Source organism: Lepidothrix coronata, unplaced genomic scaffold (assembly GCF_001604755.1).
Source record: "Lepidothrix coronata isolate B3197 unplaced genomic scaffold, Lepidothrix_coronata-1.0 Scaffold376, whole genome shotgun sequence".
NCBI lineage: Eukaryota > Metazoa > Chordata > Aves > Passeriformes > Pipridae > Lepidothrix > Lepidothrix coronata.
Window position 1 is genome coordinate 160,640 of NW_016690556.1, and position 6,606 is coordinate 167,245.

Consider the following 6,606-nt stretch of genomic DNA (forward strand, 5'->3'; position numbering starts at 1 on the left):
CACCCAGGACTGCTCTGATGGCTCCCACCAACCCCCTGGGATAACAGCCTGGAGCAGAGATGGGAGGCAGCAGGGCTGCCCAGTGTGCCAATGAACCCAGCACATCCCAGCAGCTGCTGTCCAGGGCCACAGGGCTGGGAAGGGACAGAGCAGGAAGGAAGTCCCTCTGCCAGGCAGGGGTGGCCACTAAGTGTCACCTTACTGCAGGGCAGGGGGGTGGCAGTGGCCCCATTGCAGCCAAGCAGCTCTTCTGTCCCTCAGGAACTGCCAAGGCTGATGCTGAGCTGGGGAGTCAGTCCCTGGGGGGGTCTAAGCTTGATTTTGGATGCTGCAGGCTCTTCCATCCCTGCAGGCCTTGGCAGCATCCAGCAGCATCTCCCTATGTCCCAGGGAAGGATCTGCTGTGCCAGGCAGCATTCCCACCACCTTCCCCGCCCTGCAGAGGAATGAGGCACCACCAGCACCCCAGGCACAGAGATGTGCTGCAAGCCCCGCGCTGGACACAGCTGGTGATGATGTGACTTCAAAAGAGATGGACCAAAGTGATGGAGGTGTCATGATCCCTCCTCCCTGCAGGCCAGGTGTCCCTGTGCTGGGGACTGTGAGCTCAGGTGGGGTGGTGGCAGGAGATGGTGACTTCCCTGGGGGACACAGGGCTGGCAGCTGTCGGTGTGCTGGGCACAGAGGAGGGCAGGGGGCTGTGCGCTGCCACTGGGGCCAGGAGTGATCTCAGACTAAATCCATCGTGTCCTGGAGATGCTGAGCTGATGGAGGGGGATCAGCCACCCATGGATCCTCTGGGGATGGCTCTACCACGAGTGGCCCCTGCTTATCCAGAGAGGAGAGAGGGCTGAGCCCAGCTGAAGTTTTCCTCCCACCAACAGCCAGCCCTGATGGGTAAGGGATGTCCCCCAAGAGCCTGGCACTGGTGGGGTGAACCCCTGCCAGGCCTCCCAGGGAAGCAGCCCCCTTCTAGGAGTTATCCAGATCTCTATCCCAGGGGGCTGCTGCCCTGGGGCCAGCTCAGTGTTTCCTCCCAGGGAGGTGGGAATGACAGCAGGAAGCAGCCCTGCCTGGTGGGGTGGAGCCCACCCTTGGGTGGCCTGGGCTGGTGGGATGTGGTGTGGTGGTTCTGTGCAGGATCTGCTCCTGGATAAACCCACCAGCACCTTGTTGGCTCACTGCTCCCAGCCTGGCTAAGGAAAGCTGTTGGCACTGGGGGGGAGTCTCACTGTCCCAGGCAGTCAAGGAAGTCAGCACCAAAGCTGAGCAAAAATTCCAGCTACAAACACTCCCAAGTTCAGAGGTTTGACTCTTGAACTGGCTCTGAACCCACAGTTAAAGCTCATTTCTCAGCATCCTCCTGGCCAGAGAGCTGTGAAATCCATCTTTATCAGGCCAGTAGATAAAATGCTCTTTTGGGAAATACATCCTCAATATTAGTCTCCCTTATCCTATACAAAGGTCACAATCCATAAAGCAAAGTCCTGAGCACTCCCTGGGACCCCCAGCAGATTCCTGGCCCCGCTCACAGGCCCATCCACTGCAAACCCTGCTCTAGACCCTGAGGAGATGGAAACTGGGATCTACCAGAGCATTTGCATGAGGACATGGGGATTTTTTCTCTCTGAGTTATTTAACAAAGGCAGGTTGTGCTTCACGCAGTGTGGGAAGAATGGGTTTATCGGCTCTAGAAAACTCCCAGCTCACTGAAAAGGAAAGTACTTGTTGTTTCTCTCTGGTTGGTTTTGGCTGGACACTCAAGCCCAGCAGCATCCTACACGAGCCAGAACAGCGGTGGTGGGAGTGAGGGAGGGAACCCGAGCAGGGCTTAATGCTGAGCTAAGTGGAACCAGAAATCCAGAGCAACTTGTTAAAGAAAGCGAGGAAAAACTGAAAGAAAAAGTGAGGGGAGTGGATAGTCCGAGAGGTGGGAACGGATTGAGAGAGTCGGATCAGAACCCGGTGTTTGTTGGAAGGGGATGGATGGAATGTGAGACCTGATGAACACATGAAAGGGGAAGAGTCTAAAATGTGACAGTGAAACACAGCCAAGTCAAAAAAACCCAAACCTGCCAGAATTTGAAAGTATCAGGTAATGAAAGTGGCTTTCCCAGGGCCCTGTCAGCCCCCAGCTGTGCCCAGCTATGCCAGTGCAGGGAATGCTGACAGCACACGTCAGCCAAGGGCTTAAAAATCTGTTGGATTGTTATCTCAGTGTCTTTCCAAGCACCAGGCACAGGCATCCTGTGACTGGCAGCACAGCCCACCCAGCCCGGTGCAGCCAGTGGTACCTTTCCAACAGGTAACACCAGTTTATTCCAATCTAAGGCAATTTGCACGCTGGGGTGAGCTCCAGGAATGCTCACCATGCTAATCTTCCTTTCAATAATGTTGTATTTGTGATCTTCCCTCTTCTTCAGATCATTCCAGATGCGATGCCTTCCTATTCAGGCTAAATCAAATATTTATTGGCGCTGCAGCACGACGGCACCACTGGGTTGCATCAGCACTTTCTCCCTAAAATGCCTTTTTTGGGATCTCCTGGCTGTCTCCAGCCTCTGCCTTTCCAGCTCCTGTTTTCTCTGTACCAGGCTTAGACCTTGGAGCAAATGTAGAGTGGGGAAAAAGTTGGGGGGGGGGAGGGAAGAAAGAAAAGGGGGAAATGCTTGGTCACTATTATGGAAAATTCCTTGCTGTTATGGCGTGAATTGTCCCAGTGCTTTGGACACCAGAGAGCTGGGATGAATATAAAAACACGGACAGTTTGGGTTTGATTAGGGAGACACAGTGACAGGATGGCACTAGAAATGTTCCCTCTGGCTGGGCATGAGCCTCCATGCCAGGGAGGCACTTGGATATTGGGATGAGCACTAGGATAAAATCCTGAATAGGTTGGAGCTGAGCTGATTCAGGCCCGAGAGAAATCCATTTTCACGCTGCCAAATCATAATGGTTATAACAAAAAAGGAGAAATCTTCCTACATGCTCGCTGGGCTTTGCCATAGGACAATGTTTTCTTTCTTTAAGCCTCTCCCGCTCTCTTGGCGCGGGCTGGGAACATCTGTGCGGCGGAGTGGAAACTGCTTTCAACAACCCCCACCCCGCCGCCGGGGCTCGCAGCCCGCGGGCAGGTGAGGGGGGGAGGCAGGGCGGCTCTGGGGGAACCAGCCTGCTCTGGATGCTGTCCATCTCGCTGTCCCTCTCCCTGCCTGCACCTCTGCCCCTCTCCCTGCCTGTAGCGCTGCCCTTTTCCTGCCTGCACCTCTTCCCCTCTCCTGCCTCTCCCTGCCCTTTTCCTGCCTGCACCTCTTCCACTCTCCTCCCTGCCTGCCCCTCTGCCCCTCACTTCCCGTACCTCTGCCCCTCTCCCTGCCTGCACCAGTTTTATGGCTGAAAGGCAGGCAGAGGAATCTCCCCCCTGCTAAAACACCTCCTTTTCCAGCCTCTCCAAGTAGGATTAAATTATAGATAGCAAGCTGAGTTGTTTAGTGCCCCGATTAAAGATGCATGGGGCCTCCCTTTTTTGGGAGTGTGTTTGAGGAGGGACAGCATCAGGGCAGGTAAAAGCTGCTTTTCCAGGGGCCTGGCCTCGTGCTGGTGAATAGCCATGAACATGCTCCATCGGTTCAGAACATGAAAGCAGGAGATAACCCCGAGCTGCAGGAACTTCTGCACTTTGTTTGCAGCAATTTCACTCTGGTTTTAATGCATCTCTACCATCCCTGGCTGCTTCACTGAGCAGGTGTCTCCGGGCTCTTTCCACCCATTATCCCCCTGAACTGAGATGATGGGATCTCCCCAGCAAGCACTGAACCCGGGGGCGAGAAGAGGCAGCTGAGCCCTGATACACCAGCACTGAGCAGGGTTTGTGCTGTGGAAACCACCTGAGGCTCCCCCAGGTCAGCCTGGGGGAGCTCTGAGGCCTCAGCTGGAAACCAGTCTCACACCTTGGGTATCTCCAGGATCAATAAACCACCTTCCAGAGCTACACACATGAAACTACATGGCTTGGCAACAGGGCAGAGCTGGGAGCACCAGCAGAAACCCAGTGTGAGGCAAGGGGAGGAATGTCCACAGGGAAGGGTGAGGAGCTGGTTCAGCTCCAGTGTAAGTGGGTCTCCAGGATCTCAGCTATGGGCCAGCAGCCAGGGAAGGCACGTCCAGGGGGACAAGGGGATTGTAGGTGCTTGAGGTTGTAACAGGCAGCAGCAGTTCCCCCCTTTCCTTGTGGAACTCCTACAACCTCAGGGTATGGACCCACCACCCAGCAGGGATCTCCACAGAGCCATCACTTGTGGCCACTGGGATTCACCACAGGTCTCCCAAGAGATCCATGGCCTGCCTGGCTGGAGATGCTGACCTGCACCAGAAAAGGAGGTGTCCTCCTTCTCCAGAGGATTGGCAAACACTGTTCAACCTTCAGCTCCCAGCCAGCTGGTCTGGGAGCTGCTGGAGGAGAACAGAGCAAATGCCATCCCTCCCTTACTGCCCACTGCCTGGCAGAGGAAAGCCTGGGTACCTGGGGAGCAGGTAGGATGCACATGAACAAGCCTTGAAGGACCTGCAAAGTCCAGACTGACTGGACAGAGCAGAGGGCAGCGGTCAAAGATCCAGGGACCAAGTGGAGACCCCCTGCTCCTTGCCAGCAGATCAAGGGGATGCCTCCTGCTAAATCCCATTGTTTAGGGCTGGGACACCACAACAGCTTTGCCCTGCAGCCTCCAGCAGTATATCCATGCTGTGGCCTTCCTTGGAAAGGTTCTGGTGGGCTGAATTCCTCAGGGACTTGCTGCCCCCGTTTAGCCAAGGGAGGGGGGACTCCTCTTCTCCTGGTGCATCATCCCAGCTCGGCTGTGCATTTGGGCACCTGAGGGCATGAGCACCAGGGAATCCATCTCCACACAAGCAGATGCCACGAGGTGCTGAGGCATGTGAAAACCAACAACAAAAATACGAATTTCAGATGCTCATGTGTTAAAACCCCTTAGTGTGTAAAACCCCTTTTGTGCCCAGAACAGGAAGGCGAGGAGGGTGAAGCCTTTCAGTGGTGTCCATGGCCTGAACCTGGGAGAAAGAACTCACTGTGGGGGTGGCAGCAGGGGGCTGGAGCCAAATTCTTACTGGTCAAGGGCTTTTATCCCAGCACTGATGGCACAGCTGGCACCCGGGTGTCCCTCCCTGGCCCAACGCCGAGAGCCGATGGCTGTTTTCCCTGAGAGTTGGACAGCACTGAGATGTGTTTAACACAACTTTCTTTTATTTCCCCACACAATAGTAAATAAAGCCATTTCCAAAACCTAGTACATTCCTGGTTTTCACTGATATTCCCTTCATCCAGACCCCAGGCCCTCAGGGGCCAGAATTTAACTCCACTTTGACATCTCTGGGGTCAGTCAAGGCAGCGTAGGGGAGGTGGTGCAACAACAGTGCCTGTGCATTTCTGCAAGAGAAAATTTGGCAAGATGTGGGGGCTGAGGTGTCAGGAGCAGATGCAGCGGGTGTGCAAACACATCTTCTGCCAGTGACACCTCTTTGCTTCTGCGGATACGACTGGAGCAGCATCAGCTGCCTTTGCCTGGGCATAGACGGGGGCACTGCCATCCCCAGCACACTCCTTATGGCTGATCCTGCACACAGGAGCTGGAGATCTCCATTATCCACCAGCTGTTCTTCATGACTCATGACAGCCTAATGACACATTCCTGCTGTACAACACAACGTGCCTGCTGTCAGGCAGTGCAGAAGGAGGAAGTTGGGACTGCAGCTCGTGTTTGCCAAACACAAGCCGGCCGCTGGCAAGGAGCAGCATGGGTTGCTGTGCATATCTGCTCCTGGAGTTGTTCATGTAGGTCACATCCATTTGTACTGCTCCAGGGGGTCCCTGGAGACCTGGGATGCGCTGGTGTGGAGCGTGCAGAGCTCTTAGCACTCGTGAGATGTGCTGGGAGGGACAAGGCTGTGCTGGGGGAAGAGGCGCTGCCGAGTTGCCACATAGCTGAGCACTTCTGGACAAGCCTGGAAGGTCACACAGCTACCTGCAGTCACAACCTGTGGGGTTATCACCGCTATTTCCTTTGTGGGAATGTGCCCCAAATCATCTGCCCCTACAGCAGCAAGGATGTGATGGCACAGCCTTGTGCATGGACACTGAGGGTGGGGGGCTAATGGGGCGTGGTGTGCCACAGGACAGGGGAGATGCTGCTGCTACCACTGCACCATCACCCTGGGCAGTGACCTACATCAGCTGCTACACTGCAGCAAGAGAACTCAGCTGGTGTCCCTGCCTAAAATCTGCCCTGGTTTCAATAAAGTGACGCTGCTTCCCACCCAAAAGCAATCTGAGCAGGACAGGGCTCCTCCAAAGAACCTCTGCTCCCAGATTTCCAGTCTGGAGGGTGGAAGGCTCAGAGCCTGAGCTGCCTGGCTGCTGTCACAAACAGAAAGTGTGGTTTGGCAGCCACAGCTCCAGAAGGTGACAGTGGCCAGGGGAGTCAGGAACGCCCGTCTCACTTTGCTGCCTCTGGGGCGTGAAGAACCAGCTGGAACAGCGAGAGAGTCTAGGGCTCTGGTCTTTACAGCCCGGGAACAGCCACACCAAAACAG